The sequence below is a fragment of the Camelus ferus genome, chromosome 23, assembly GCF_009834535.1.
Source record: "Camelus ferus isolate YT-003-E chromosome 23, BCGSAC_Cfer_1.0, whole genome shotgun sequence".
Classification (NCBI taxonomy): Eukaryota; Metazoa; Chordata; class Mammalia; order Artiodactyla; family Camelidae; genus Camelus; species Camelus ferus.
The window spans coordinates 22,909,950-22,926,094 of NC_045718.1; the positions used below are offsets into that span (position 1 = coordinate 22,909,950).

The 16,145-nt window shown below is 43.6% G+C and overlaps 1 protein-coding gene across 3 annotated transcripts in view; it reads right to left on the bottom strand.

Moving 5' to 3' along the window:
- The window catches only part of PTPN14 (protein tyrosine phosphatase non-receptor type 14), a 161,767-nt gene extending 147,311 nt beyond the window's left edge, over positions 1-14,456 (bottom strand). For 2 of the 3 annotated variants that reach the window (XR_004314476.1, XM_032466470.1), the window contains exon 1: positions 13,870-14,456. The gene's annotated coding sequence lies outside the window, so the exon portion shown is untranslated. Of the gene's footprint in view, positions 1-13,644; positions 13,765-13,869 lie in introns of those variants that run through there. The other variant, XM_032466471.1, reaches the window with a different exon arrangement.
- Between the last annotated feature and the right edge of the window lie 1,689 nt (positions 14,457-16,145).

A 16,145-nucleotide genomic window follows, 5' to 3' on the forward strand; every position in this document is an offset into this window, starting at 1 on the left:
TTGTGAGGTGGGTGTAGGTCCCCAACTCATTGATTTTTGGCTCAGCCATGTGATATACTTTGGCCAATGGGATGTGAGCAGACAGTATATTTGCCCCCTTCATGTTGCAGCTTTAAATGAGACTGCACTCACTACAATCCTGTCCTCAGCCATGGGAACAACACGCCCCAGAGAGGGGCTGTCCTTTAACCTTCCCGAATGAGAAGAGACGTGCAGTGGTGCCAAGCCAGTCAAGCCACTAAGGGCTGTGGGGCACGGCTGCACCCACATCGCATAGACAAGGAATAAATGTTTGTTGTCATAAGCCACTGAGATACTGGAACCTTTTTTGTTACCAGTGCGAAAGCTAATACAATGGTCATAAAAACACGGCAAGTTATAGAGTAGTTGATATAGAAAAACATATTTTTGAAAAAAAAAGCTTTTGAAAAAACCTTGTGAAATAGTAGAAGGCAAAACTAAGAGGCGTTTACCAAAGACATCTATATAAAATAAGAGAAGCCAAAAGCACCAAAAATTAGAATGATGTAACAGTTTACAATTATTTATCAAGGAAATATATACTCATATACATCTTTAATACCTTTTTAAATACTACCTTTGTATCAATATATTTTCAATAATTCTATACAGATCACAGTCATAACAGAAACAGTTCTATCCAATACAGTTTTTTCCTGCATTAAATGAGATAAGGATTAGTGAACACTTAGGCTCAAAGTGAGTCTAGTGCAAAATATTATCCAGTTTTTGAAGGTATGAATTTAGGGTTCATCAAATGTTTTTATCAGACTACAAGGAAGGGAACTGTTAAAAAAAAAAAACAGACAAAAGCAAGAGATACTTGCTGGGATAATCCACTTCTTAGTCATCAAACACTGTGTGAAAACAAGATCTAAAAAAAATCACCCATCTGAAAATAAAGTTTTACTTCCTTTGAATTTATCTTTATGAACTTTGTTTGAAATTCCACTAATTTGCATGATTCAAGAATCATAAAAATATTTATTATAACAAGCAATCTCACTCACAGAAATAAATTCAATGACACACAGAAAAGAACTATTAATGTAGAGATTCTAGCTATCACCTTCTACAGGATAGCAAGAATGTAAATTTATATATTATCTATAATAAAAATAAAGGGATTCACAGTATATCAATTATATGTAGACATATAAAATATTAATTATTAAGACATTAGAAATTTGAAAAGTATTCATATATGTGAGGGAGTTTATAACACTACAAAAACATGCCTACATATGAACAAGGACTAGAAAAATAGGAAAAAAATTTAAATAGATTTGTAAAACATACCTTACCAATATTTTTAAAGTATTATAAGTATATTGAGGAAATAGACCTAATGCTTCTATTTTCAAAATCTGTACTTGCTATGAAATATATCAATGTCTCTCAGTTAAAAAGTAACCGGAAGTATGCTTCAAATTTCTAAAATCAATTTCTGATAAGTATCTTTCTAGTTAAGGCAACCTTGCATTAGTAAATGGGGTATATTAAGCATAATTTCATCATTTCTTGGTAACTTGACATCATTCTTAAGAACATCAATTGTTGTCCTATATTCCCTAATTCAAAGATTCTATCTGTGCTGGGGATGAGTGTGCACTCTTCATAGGCACTGAATGAACAGAAGAACCACTGACCAGTTCTAGGTAAAGTTTTCTCTTTCGCCTTTCAGAGGCAGTGATGCAGAGTGGTTACAAGCACACGTTCTGGATGCATGCCCAGATTTGACACTGAGCTCCATTATTTGTGTACTCGTATTTGCATGCCAATGGTGTTACACAGTAAACTAGTATTTACTAGTGCAGGATCCTGTGCCTTAGCCTTTTTAAGCCCTAGGTTTCTCATCTATAAAATAAGCCAACAAGAGTGCTTACTTCACAAAGTTGTTATAAGGATCAAAAAGATAATCCACTTAAAGTGCTTGACAAAGTACTTGCACATGGTAAGTAGTAAATAAATGCCAGCTAATATTAGTTTCTCTCTGCTGGTCATCTAAGGAGTCATCAAGCTTGCTTCTCATCATCACCAAAAACTATTCCTAATTTCTGTCTCTATCCACTCTTCCCTCAGTCCTCAGGCATCACTCAGGGGCCAGGGCTCCCAGGAATAGTTTGATAACCATCTATAACTGTCCCTGCCCCAAGGGAATACAATGTGGACCACAGATGCAAGCAACATAGGTAATTTAAAATTTTCCAGTGGTCACATTTAAAGCAAACAGAACACAAGAAATTAACTTTCATAATAGATTTTATTCAACTCCATGTATCCAAAATGTTATTTCAACATGTAATCAATTTCAAAAACTACGAGATAGTTTACATTCTTTTTTTGTAGTAAGTGTGCAAGGCCTGATGTGTACTTGATACTTACAGCACATCTCAAGTCCAACTGGTCACATTTCAAATGCCAAACGGTCACAACTGCCCAGTGGCTACCTGATTAGTTGCTTAGTCTTTTAAAGATTATGACCACAGAGAAACATCCCCACTTTCAAAAACATCAAAATGCATTTAGTAAACAAACGGATGGATGGATGGATGAAAGGAAAGAAGGAAGGAGAAAGAACAGATGTTCTGGACCCGCACAGACTCCTGGGCCTAAGGTTGTGGTTAAGAACTTGGGCTGAGGTGCCAGAGGGAATGAGTTCAAATCCCACTTCTTCCACTTCCAAGCTGCAAGACTTTAGCAAATAACCTCTTTAACTCTTGTATTTCTCAAGGATAAACGATGGATAAAAATAACCTCTCTTTCATAAGATTGTTATGAGTTTAAAGGTTGTAGAGGAAAAGGAGTTTCCATACATAAAGCTCTGCTTTGTAAAAGGTCATAAGTGGGAGTGGGGAAAACCGATGAAGGAAATACTGAGTAAATTAGCTTGAGATAATAAAGAGGCGGTGGTAGAGAGAAACCAGTCATGTGATGGTCACAATGCCTTTGTTAAATGTCCAGTTACACAAACAACTGCAACAGTAGCAGCTGTTAATAAAATAATTGCAGTGACATTTCTAAAGCCCTTAATGGTTTATACCTCCTTAGCCTGCATGCTTTCTGCTTGGCCATGTGATAAGTAAAGGGGGAGGAGAAGGGCTGACTGCTAGAATTTGGAGAATTAAGATTTTTCAGTAGGGTATATATTAATCACAGCTTCAGGGCTCAATAAAATGAATTACTGGATCTCTCTAGATCTTTCTTGAAAGGATAAGGCTCCTGTAGTGTCTCAAATTCAATCTGAATTATTACTCTTCTCTGTATTATAAATACATAAAATTAGACGATTTGCTGTCCCTAAATCTTTTCTTGAAAGTTGGTTTTGTGAATAAATTCCTGATATTTTATTTTAAATTTGCTGTTGGTCTGTACTCCCCCCCGCCAAAAAAATTTTCAGTTAGTGAAAAATATAAAGTTAGTTTGGTCTGCTAACAAGGACTTTAAACGTTGACTCATCTTAAAAATCCAAGTCGCTACACTCTCTAATTTAGATGTTGTGTTTCTTAAAGACAACAAACAAGCCTTCTCTATTTCAGGGATCTCCTAAACCAAGCTTTTTCTAGAAAGTATTCTATATAATATTCATGTCCCTTGTGGCTATATGTGTTCCATAAAATCAACCTTTTTTTTTTGTTTTAAAAAGGTACTTACTAAAATAAATTCAACCTCAACAGTTTCCTGTAAGACTTCTTAGAGTCTTTAACACACTCATATACACAGATTTCAAACTGCTATGCCCAGTCATTATTACCATTTTACCAGTCTACAAATGAGAAAAATAATAATGTGAATTGAGGCAATCAAACACCAGGGAGAGAGCCTAATTATCCCACGGAAATAAACATCTTTGGAGACCTTTGCACTGAGTTTATGGCATGATGAGCTGTGCACTGTGCATTTCTCCCTTTTATCATCCCCGATACGTATACAGTAATTAACCTATCAGAATCCTCCAAATGAAAACAATTTATTATAAATGGAGGGAGGGAGGGAGGGAAAAGGACTGGAGTAGGGAGGATGGGAGGAGGGAAGAAATTTCTTGGAACAACTTAGTAAGTGTAAACATCACTTCATACTCACAGGCAAAGCTAAAATGCCTGAACACGTGCATAAGGCTGAAGGGACATGAAAGACACACTTGTACCGAACCTAGCACTTGGAAAATAAGCCTCATTTTGAAAACAACCAAACAGCTGCTCAGCAGAAGCACAGCACAAATCATCCTTCCCAGCCTTTATTTTCAGTTGCCTCTTAAGTAAAACAGTAATTTTCCAAAGAATATAATTAAAACTGGTAGGTGTCATTTCATTATTTGGGAGTTTTAATTCATTTCACATCAGTCACACTTTCTTCCCCTCAAATCACATCATTATATAATATTCCATAACAAATTCCTGGCCTTTGAGTAAAAGAATTTATAAGCTCTTTTTTTTTTAATGTACAGATTTTAAAACAGCACAATCCACCTATAATGTTAGTACAACCCACAGGTTGTCTAAAAGGAGTCTAAAAGTCAGCCCCATTCTCCAGATGCTAATCTGGAGACTTGTATATATTAAAAAAAAAAAAGTACCTTCGTCGTGTAAAGCACATTTTATAAAACATCTAATGAAAAAGAGTATGCTTAATAGATCACAGGATTTCATTGGCAGAAACAAATGCTAATTGCCTGCTGAAGTCTTTAATGAAACCTAATTGCCAGCTTGAGCTGTCACCACTGACCCTGGTAACAGACCAGTACACCCTTCATAAACCTAATACAGCATAATCCTCCTTCATTACGGTTATTATAGCTCTGTAGTGGGACACGTCTGCCACAAAAATAAACTCTGCTGCCTCTGTTCTACAAGGATGTCACTTCTCCATCCCAGAGCAAGGAGTGCTGACAGCAGAAGTCACCCTTACAACAAGTGGTACCGCTTCATAGCCCAGATCTACTTCCAAACCTAGACTCACACACACACTCAGACACTGCTACAGAAACCATCAACACACTCCATGGCAATGGGGGGAAAGGGCTAAACAAGCAGCAAACAAAACCATTACACCATTATCCAACACCTAAAGTAAATGGGAAAAGCGGAAGAAATGGCTTCTAAAGCTGATCAGGGGTTTGAATTAGGAAAGCCATGTGTAAATCAACTCAATTTAGAGTCTACATGTCAGATATTGAGCCCACAAAACATTCTCCCTTCAATTTGTTTTGAGTTATTCTGAACACACTCTTTTAAAAAAAAAAATCACTTCAAGTAAAAACATTAATCTTACCTCTACTACTCAACAATTCAAAGCATTTATTGAACATCTACTCTGCAGGCGCCAAGAATCCAAAGATAAAGAAATCACCAAACATATCTCAGAAGAGCTCAGAACTTTGGGGAGACAGATGAACAAACAGCTATGATCCAATGTGATGATTACTAGTAAAGAATGAGTGAAGTACCAAAGGAAGACAGGTCAGGTGACAATGAAGTCTTCCAAATGATAAAGAAGTAATGTCAGATAAAACATCTAAGATGTAAAACTCATACTAGACATTAAAGAACAGAGGAAATTAGGATGTGACCAGATGTGAAAAGGAATTCAAGGAAAATGCTCTGCTGGGACGTCTGCATTTGACCGTCGGCAGTTTTGTGTGTTGTTAAAATTAAATATTTTAGACATACAGAATATAGTAAACATACCTGTTCCTACCACCCAGCTTAGGAAATAAAACAATACTACATCTCTCCTCACCTCCACCACCATCCCATCCCCTGTATTTGGTGTTTTTCTTTCCGGCATTTGATTTATATGAGTGATCCTTTAAAAACATGGTTTGAACCAAGTGGGTCCACTTACATTCGATTTTTTTCCGTAGTAAATAACTCCAGTACTACATGATCTGTGATGGGGAGGGGAGCCACAAGTAAGTTATACGAGAATTTTCAACTGCAAGGAGGGTTGGTGCCCTTAACCCATGAGCTGTTCAACTGTACTTTTAAGACAGACATATGTATGACTAAACAATATAAAGTGGCAAGAAGGATTTCAAGCAAGAGAGTAAAAATATCAGACATGTTTACAACAAGGCTTTGTCGTGTAGGGGGTGGACTGGTCTCTGCACTGGCAGCAGTGGGACAGGTGACAAAGAGATGTTGACATAGCTGTCTCTGCTAAAGGACTGTCAAAACATAGAGAGAAGGGCCAGCCTTGGCCTCAGAGGGCATTTCTGGGGCCAGCAGGAGGCAGACCTCAATGAACAGTGACAGGTGACCAGCAGCAGAAGAGAAGCAATAGTCTGGGACAGTCCGTGCTGAGCACAAGGAAGGATGCGGAGAGAAGTGAGGCAGCTCCTGGGTGGCTGGGATGAGGCAGGTTAACCAGGGCACAAAGAGGTAAATGCCAGGAGTAAAGTGGCAGGGGCCTGGCCACGGGGTGAGATCAGAGAAGGCTGTCCAGAGAAGTGGTATTTCAGGTGGGCCTTGAGTGATGCTTTTGATGGGTAACACTGAGTATTGGTACCCCTGGGCAAGGAAACAGCTTCCCCATAGGTGACAGATTATTGGGCCTGTCCAGGAAACAGCTCCAACTTGGCAGATTCCTGGAGAACAGTGGGACATAAATCTGAAGAAATCAGAGGACCATTTGGGGAATATTTGCAGAGAACCTTAAACACCAAGCTGAGGTACATACAGTGTATACACGCAATTCGTAACAAATACACTTTCATGACCGTGAAATCTGCCTTAATGCCTTTTCCTTGAGAACTGACATCCTGGCTGGAGCCCATCTTGTGATCTGGGGGACAATAGAGTGGTGTCACTGCTGCTTATTATAGTTCTCTGTGTAGAACAGGCCACCTTGGTTAAGGGCAGGTTGGTATCTGCTGTGACATGGGGTCATGGAGGGTCCCTTTCTCTCTTTCTCATTTAATTTTTTAAATTTATTTGTTTTATTTTAATTTTTTTAAATGGAGGTACTGGGGACTGAACCCAGGACATCATACATGCTAAGCACACACTCTACCACTGAGCTATACTCCCGCCACTCATTGTAAAAACCAGTAACTCAGAGGTTGAATAACGATTGATATTGCCTTTTCTTCTTTAATATAAGGCACAAGAAAGGAAAAATGAAGCATATTCAAATCAATAGTATATCCAAACTGGCAGAAACAAGTTTGTGTTATGCCTTAACCCCTAAATGTTCCTACTTATTAACCCTTCTGTGATATTTACACTCCCTTGATCTGCAAGGTTTCCTACGGTTGAAAAATAAGGAATAAAATTATGTTTTTGAAAAGATCCAAGTAAAGCAAAACAACATGAAGAACCAGTAACTTCAAAAGACCACTTAGGGATGTGATTCATCTCCTCAAAAGAACAAATAAGGTGTGTATAATAAATAGCACTGATATCTGTTTAACATTTTAAATCGCACATAGTCATTAACATGATATAATCTTCCCTGAGCACCGCACCTCCTATTAAAGAATGAATAATAAATTCCAAAACAAGTTGGGCTCTAGACCCTTAGGTCAGCATTTCAGAAATGCATTCATTCACTGAGACTTTTTGTTTTTTTAGTAGAAAGGCAATGAATAATTTTTGTTGTTGTTCTTGTTATTAAAGTTTAGTTGATTTATAATGTTGTGTAAGTATCTGGTGCATTCACTGATTCATTAAACAATTTTTTGAAAAATCAAGTCTATTTCATTCTCTGCAAAGTGGCAATAATAATAGTGCCTACATCACAGGGTTGTTGAAAGATATAATAAAACCATCTAAAGTGCTGAGAACACTGGGGCAGAGTCAGCACCAACACAGGTAAGCCATGGCTATTGCTAGCCAACATATATCCATACAGGGTGGAGATTCTGATTCTGAACCAAATAAACTGAGAATCCTGCCAGGAGATGCTTACAACTTACTGGAGAAGACAGGGAGGTAAACATATACAATACGGTGAAACAAAACCTACTCAATACAGCTAAGTGCAAAGTGCTATGGAACTCCAGAGAGAAGAATGTCTAACTGGTCACGGGGAGGAGGGTCAGAGAAGGGGACGCTTTAGCTGAAGGCACAGGGGCTAAGCAGGCAGCAAGGAGGAGAGGTCACTCTGGGTCGGAATGCAAGTAACAAAGGAGAAGGGATTAAACACCACCAAGTCTTCGGGCCCTAACATCCAGAGCAGACGAGAAGCAGATGGGAAAGGAAAGGTGGGAAGTCAGGGTACAGAAGCTTTATCATACAGGTAATAAGAAGCAAAACATGAACTTAAATAGTATAAAAGATCTATGTTTTAAAAAACTCTTTGAAAGAGCAAATGAAGAATATATGAAAGACAGCCTTTGAAGCTCTAGAACAACGCCACAAGGCCATGGAGATGGCAGGAAGGAAATACACTGAAGATATTTTAGAGACACAGACTCAAAGGATCTAAGGACTGATTGCATTTGTTTTGGGGTTTGAGGGTAGGGGTTGGGGGGATACTAAGAAAGAGGGACACGCTGAAGGGAACTCCGAGTGCCTGGCTTCAGCAGCTAACTCAATGGATGGTAGTGTCACTAAAACAGGAAATACCGAGGTAGCAGATTTTATGGCAAGACAATTAATGAGTTCAATCTGAGACAGGTAGACTTTGCCATGTGTATCAGATAACCAGATGGAGGGAAGTACCAGATAAATCAAACTGTTTGCACCAAGCAGAGGGGTCTGGACTGGAGATGGTGGTCCAAGCAGATCCACTAAAATGGAAACATCTAATTTCTGCTCTGTACAGGCCTGGCTAGGGATAAGTGGCCATTAAGTGACTCCCAGGCTCTCCAGAGCTCTGAAACAACCAGAAATAGAATCATTCAAATCAATGCAGTGAAAAACTTAAATGGCTAGCACACTAAGGCTGACAGAGGTAGGTGGACCAAAAAGATTCCTTGGCTCAGCAGCTCTCAAAATGCAGATGGTCAAAGACCAGGAGCATAAGCATCACCTGGGAGTTCCTAAGGAGGGCAAAGTCTCAGGCCCCACCCCACACCTACAGAATCAGGGATGGGCGTGGGGAATAGCAGCAATCTGTGTCTTAACAAGACTTCTAGGTGATTCTGAGGCTCACTAGTGTTTGAGATCTACCACCTTAGCTAATGCCCCTATTACTTGAGGTGAATGGAGTGTGAAAGAAAGAACTCCTGGGAAATGATTTCCAAAGACTTGAGAAACTAAATGTTAGAAAAAGATATATTTTGCACAAAGACAAGCATCAGGAGTTTTGCTAATTTTCAACAATGAGCCGAGTAGATTAAGCCAGTGGCCCTCACTGAAAAGCTTCCTAATTCAGAGATACCGTTCAGTGCTAAAACCTCGAACAGCACAAATGTGAAAAGGAGACTCTGCTTCTCAGAGGATGCCACACCACCAGAGGACCCTTTCTCATATTCTCACAAGACACCTCCCAGCTGACCACCATCAAGCATTTATGGGATGGCCGCCTAGGGTTACAGGATCTCTGGATACGCAACAGACCTCTGGGTCAAGCTAACTGACCAGGCTCAGGATGAACCCTTGAGCTGGGCCTAACAGAGTTCCTTAATGAACTAAGCTAAATCACCCACATATCAAATTTTACACTCAAGACTGATCACAATACCATGGTCACATTCTGTTTTTTCCAGTAGCAAGGACCATAAAGCAAATCCAACAAAAGCTTGACTGGAGAGTGAAACCAAGCCAGGAATATAGAACCAACAGGAAAAAGGGAAAGGAAATTAAAACAATATCAATACACCATTTATAATCCAACTTAGACACATAACCACCCCTATCCCACAAAAAGGTACTTAGTCACTATTACCTTTTACCCTCAGCTACTCTAAATCCTTATCCATAAGCATTGCATCATATCCTTTCATTCAGAATTATAAATAATTCAGAGATTATTTATTTTCACAATCAGTGTGCATGCAATGCTCGGCAAAGGCAATGGCTGGCCTGAGCAATGTGATTTCCTCTCCCCTCCCGTTGCAAAAATCCCAGCTTGATCTGTATTTTCCTAGACTTTCTCCTTCAACCCCCCAAAGGGGTCCTCTCTGACCAGGGGGTTTGCTTGCAATCCTGCGTGAGGATTTACCCATTCCTGGCTGTAACAATCCACTCGGCTTCCAGAACAGCCAGCACACACCTGCCCTACTGACGTTTTAGGAGTGGTTCTTTTCTTCTAACATTCCCTCCTGCTGGGAGGTTGATATGAAGATGAGTTAATGTTTGCCAAATACCTTAGGCTTCTTGGATGAAAGGCAGCATTAAAGTTCAAGGGACCTGAGGCTAGCAGAACCCTAGAGGTATTCCAGTTGACTCCAGTTGGCTTCCTAGAGGGAAACCAAGTCTGCAGAGACACTCATTTGTGCAGGTCAGCTGGCTTTTGCAGGCAGATTTGTTCTAATATTTAATTAACTGGATTTCAACATTAGAAATACAACGATCCTTGTATTAGCACTGGACCCTTGTTAGAGTTAAGAAATACACAGGGAAAAGGAGCCTTTTCTCTGCCCCTCGTCTACATGGCTTTCCCTCCCCAAACTACACTACCACCTGGTCCTGCAACTCTCAACGTCTTCCTATATGAGGGACCAGCAGCTGCCAGCCAACATGTTTGCTTTGAGCCAATAGACCAAGGGGAAAAAAAAAAGTCAAAGACAAAGCTTTATGTGTATGTTGGCACGCATGTAAACTCAGGCTGCTGGGGAAAAAATGACACACACAAAGGGCACATTCATGGCCACATATAACTCTTGGAACATATAAATAGCCATCCTTGACCCAACACCTACTGTGTGAGGGAGGCACTGTTAGCAGAGGGACAGACAGCATTACACAGAATTCTCCATAAATATCCTGGCAAGTTAAATACTACTTGGCCCCATCTTATAGATGGAAAAATGGAGACTCGGAAGGGCTGTGAAGTTCATCCAACATCATGGAGCTAAAACACAGCAGAGCTGGAATACAAACCTAGCCATATTTCGAACTCTCAACCCGGCTCCAGTGCACTGACAGTCAGGAAAAGCTGCACAATTTGCTATACACACCCCTTGGACCACTCAATAAGCCCTCCCGGGAACTCAGACAAGAGAAAGGTAAGTTAAATCAGTAAGAGGAGATCACAGATCTTATTTTAGACATTAACTTTAACCTCTTCTCTACCAAAATGTGTTTTGTTTTCCCTCGTTCTTTTTTAACCAGCACAAGCAGCAATAACCGAATGGGCTAAAGATTTCATCTTATCTCTTTCCGAAGCCTTATCTCTAACAAAGTTTGTAGAGCTGTTCTGAGGCTTAGAATGAGTTCCAAAAATGCACAGCATTTCTGGTGACTAACTGAAGAAGTTTGAAGGCAAGATCAGAGGTGAAAAAGGACAATATGGCACCCAGGTGGGGGACAATATGCAACCAAAGGGTTTCTGTTTGCTTTCCTGGAGCAAAAAAACAGAAACCTTTAATAAGGAGAGAAGGCACTGGGGGAAAAAAAATCTCATAGTTCTTGAATTCTGGCTCATCCATTCAGGACAAGTAAGAATTCTAAAAACTGTGATTCTCCCCTTAATTCTTGAGGTTCTTCCACATTAAAATAGTCTAACTGCTCCTTCTATTACAACTGTCAGGGCCACACACTATGCACAAATTTGAAAAACTAAAGTGTTAATAAGAACTATGTGTTTCAGCCAATGATGGAGGCTGGGCAGGTACCTTGGATTAGCAAGAAGGAGCTTCTCTTCAGCCAGTTCTCTCATGCAGGTCCTCTACCTTCAGAAGAACCCTTGTCGAGGGGCTGTTTTTGAGATAAGGTGTTTGTGGAGGGACTTGAGTAAACACCCAAAACTGGAAGAAGCCAGTGAGCTTTTCCCACTCTGATGCACTGGCCTGCTGTCACCCAAAGCTGGACTTCTGCCACCTCCTCCAGGACTCAGCCACTATGAATAATACTACAATGCCACTTCAGCCCAGTGAAGAGGCCCCCTTGAAAGGCAAACCATGTACAGAGGGCTCCAGCACTATAAGGGACTTTTCCAGGCAGGATCTGTTGAATCCTAGACAATTCAGGCTACAACAACCTGCTAGAACACATCCAGTTTTTCATCAAGTTTCAGAGGAAGGAAAGGTCATCCCTACAACTGGGCTGAGGCATTGATGACTTTTAAAAGTGGAGGATACTATGACAAACACAGTGACACAGATACGAACTCACTCTGCACACCACGGCCCCCATTCAGTTCAGGTAAAAGAGCATCGTGCTGTTTGGCCCCCACAGGTTAAGGCAATCATTTATTTCTAAGGCACAAGCTTTAACACCAGCACCAAAAGAGAAGGTAACTTCATACAAGGTTCCGTAACGCTGCAGCATTATCACCTATTGCTGTCAGGTGGCTTTTCAAGAGAACCAATACCATGATAAAACCTGGCATGGGCCAATTAGTGCCATTTAAAATTAGATGGTCGTACAACCACTGCTTGTTGTAGAAACAGGCATGGAGGTGTGTCCAAAAAGAAAGACTTGTGCTCCTCTGGAAGGTACATGGTTCTCACAAGTGCTTCCAGTTTAATTTCTGATGTTAAAAAAAAAAAAAAAGATATCCCTGAACCAGCGTGGTTATAAATCCCCCTCCAGCCCCCAGACAGCTCCTAGGTATGACCTTTTTGTACTCTCACTTTGCACAAGCTGTTTCCTCCACCTGGAATGCATTCTCCTAATCAGTCCTCCAGGTGAACATCGCCTCAACTCTCTAAGCTCAGCACACACTTCGCCCCCTCACCTCCAGGACCAAGCCTTCCTAGGCTCTCTGACTATACTGTACTTCCCCATCAGCCTGTGGGTTTCCTTCAGGAGGCTGCAGTTAGATCTTGTTTTAGCATCTTTGTATCCCCTGTTTCTAGACGGGAGCAGAAACGCAATACTAGGTTTGTTGAATGAATGGGTGAACTAACTCATTTTAAGAAATTAACACATTGGTGGAAATCCTGTAACCTATCAGCAGCCGGCAGTCTAGAGATTCCTCACCTTCACAAAGAGCCTTGCAACAGCCAGTCCCTGGACAGACGAAAGCCCACAATCTCCTTAAATCGTAGGTGAGGTTGGGGTGGGAAGAGGGGAACTGGAGGAAGTGGAAGGGGAAAGGAGGTAGGGGCAGCGCTGCCTCACTGCTCCCTGAAAAACGTGGAAAGCCCCTTACAAGTATTCGAACCCCAGATTTAGGGGTCATGCCAGGAACAAGGGGAGACAGTGTATTCACAACACCTTCAGAACTTTCAGAGTTTAGGGTGGAGACCTGTTCTTAAATTAGGCGGCCACAGGTTTTCCCTATGAGCCGGCCCGACCACCCAAGTAGCGGCCAAGCCCAGAAATTTGGTGGCAAGGCTGGGGCCTAGTGGGAGGGCATGGAAACTCCTCTCCCTCTCAAAATCCTGGCCCCGTCGGGGGCACTGAAGGGTCGCGAAGGGCGTCCCTCTCCAGCTCAGGAGACAGCAACGCCTTTGGCGTTCATCCTCCTGCCCCCACCAGGCCCTCTCCGGTTCCCAAAAAGCAGAAGGGAATGGGGAGGAGGGGGCGAGAGTTGGGGGGTTTAACCACAAACTCTCCAGACAGCGCTCACCTTGACTCCTCAAATGGGCTGTGCGCCTTACAGCAGGCGGCTCCCACCACGACTTAAAACTCCTCCGGCCCGGCCACCTCGCGCCCCCGCTGCCCTGCCAGGCGTCCCGGGCCGCGGTTCCCAAGTTGGCGTTGCCAGCGTTTTCCCAAGTCATCGGCAAGGCGCCCGGAGCGCGCAGGCGGCCCCCGACCTCCGTCCCGACTCCCCACCCCAGTCGCGGCTTACCTGATTACATGGCCCCGTCGGTGCCCCGGAGTCCCGGGCGGAAAAGCTGTTCCCCGCGTCGGCGGAGCCCCAAGTTCCCCAAGGAACTGATTCCAGGGGCTGGCGGAGGAGGGGCGGAGGGAAGGAGCCGGAGGAGGCGAAAGGGGAGGGAGGTTTCCGCCGCGATCCCGGCTCGAGAGTCGGCGCAGGGGCGCCCGGAGAAGGGGAAAAGAACCACCTCGGCTCGGGACTGTCCCGCCGGAGGGGGGCCGGGACGAGGAGGCCGTGGAAGATGGGCGAAGCGGGAAAGGAAGGACCGGACCGCCAGGGGCCACTTAGTGGCGGCCGTTCCCCGAGGACCAGAGCCGGGAGGGCAGGCAGCGGAGTGGAGAGGAGCGCGGCAACCTGCCCCCGGACTGCGCCCGCCCGGGGAAAAAAAAGTTGGGACGAACTTTCAGGGGCCGAGAGAGCCAGAGCGGCAGGAAATGCGAGCGGCCGGGAGAGGAGGGAGGAAGGGGCCGTGCGAGTGGGAGGGGACGGAGCAGGCGCCGGCGGCCGCGGTTCCCCCACCCCCGGGCCGGGCTCTGCGGCGCTGGGGGGGGGGCGCGGGGGGAGCGCGGGCGCGCGCCGGGGGCGGGGAGGAATGCGGGCGGGCGCGCGCGGGGGCGCGGGGGGCGGCGCGGAAAGTGGAGCCCCAGCTCCCCAGCCCGAAGCCCGCGTCCTTGGGGACGTCACAGCGCTGGAATCCGAAGAATGCCGGGCTGCAGGAGCTCCTTCTGCAGGCCCAGGGGAAGTCGCGCACTTTTAATGTGGTGGTGGCTTTGGAGATGGTTTTCCAAGGTGAGGGTTGTGTAGGCAGGACGGCATGAAACTCCTAGGAGTAAGAGACGTGGGAGTGGGGAAGGCAGAATGACCACAGAGACCCCACTAAGTGCCACTCCCGGCGGGGGCGACATTGGAAAGCAGGAAAAATTCCACCTAGACATTCAGAACCTGCGGAAGCGGGGCAGAGGCAGGAACTTGCCCACTCCGCCCTAGAGCAAGGACAGTCTGTCTTATTTGTGGGAACCCTCCAAGCAGGATGTCCCTTGCAGCCACTGCACAGGGGAAGACAGACTAAGAGAAAGGAAGGTAGCTTCACCGAGCGGGCAATCTCAGAGTTCTCTCTCCAGAACATCCGAAACATCTGGGTACCGGACCTGGCGTCTTAATAAACCCCCACCTCCCACCTCCTCCCGGCATCGCAAAAGCAATTAAGGTACAATGGGAGTTAGAATAGGTCGTTTTCCCAGTTCTTTCCATGCCACAGAATCGCCCCACCCTGCCTGGGTAGGCACTGGGAGGGAACTTCCTTAGCATTTTCGGAGGTGGAATTAATGACATGCAGCTGGTAAGATGGAAAAGGCACGGAGCCAGGCGAGGGATCCCGGGTTTTAGGACCTGCCCTGCCAGTGACCTACTGAGGAGTCTCCCAGTCCCTGAAAGCCTTGGCCTCTGTAGCTGTAAAATTAAAGGATTTGCCTGTTCTTCTGTGATCCTTTGCATTGCTAAAATCATGTCTTAGGGGGTCTGACATTTTACAGGACTGAAGCCCAGTCCTTTAAACCTTCCTTAGGTTGAATATGGTCCTCGAAGTCATTGTCACTGAGGGTGTTGTTCCGAATTCCTTCGGTGCCCCAGAACTCATACTAACATTCCTAGTCTCTTGAAGAAGAGAACTGGAAACCACAACACAGAGCCTCTTGTACCCATCATGTATGTACAAACTCTGACTTCTCTGAGCATTTGCCAATCTCCAGAACTATAAAGAAGCAGAGAAGACCTTAAAGAGGTGGAAGGGAAAGGCTGATGGGAATCAAGATTAGTTTCTCCAACTTTCAAGGAAATAGCTGGATAGTTTCAATATGGACTTGCTGGATTTCCATAGAAAATGAGCCTTACTGAGCTCCAGGGAGTGTGGAAGCACTTTACATGCTCTTGTATTATTATCCCCATTTCCTTGATGAGAAAAGTGAGGTGTGAAGCAATCACCTGTCTTACCAAGGGTCACACAGCAAGTAAAATATGATAATGGATCCCAAAGTTTGGCTTATAAACCCTTCAAAATTTAACCAAAACAGGATTAAGATTAAAGATAAGGAAATACCTGTAGGCTCTCAAGGTAGGAGAGATGAAAGAAAGGCCTCCTGGGGTCTTTGAGGAAAGGAAGTGGCATTTGTATATTGTTGCATTAAAGTCACTGTGATACCAAACTCAGCAGAGCAAGCTGAGACAGCTGTGTAGAAGAGAAAGGACCT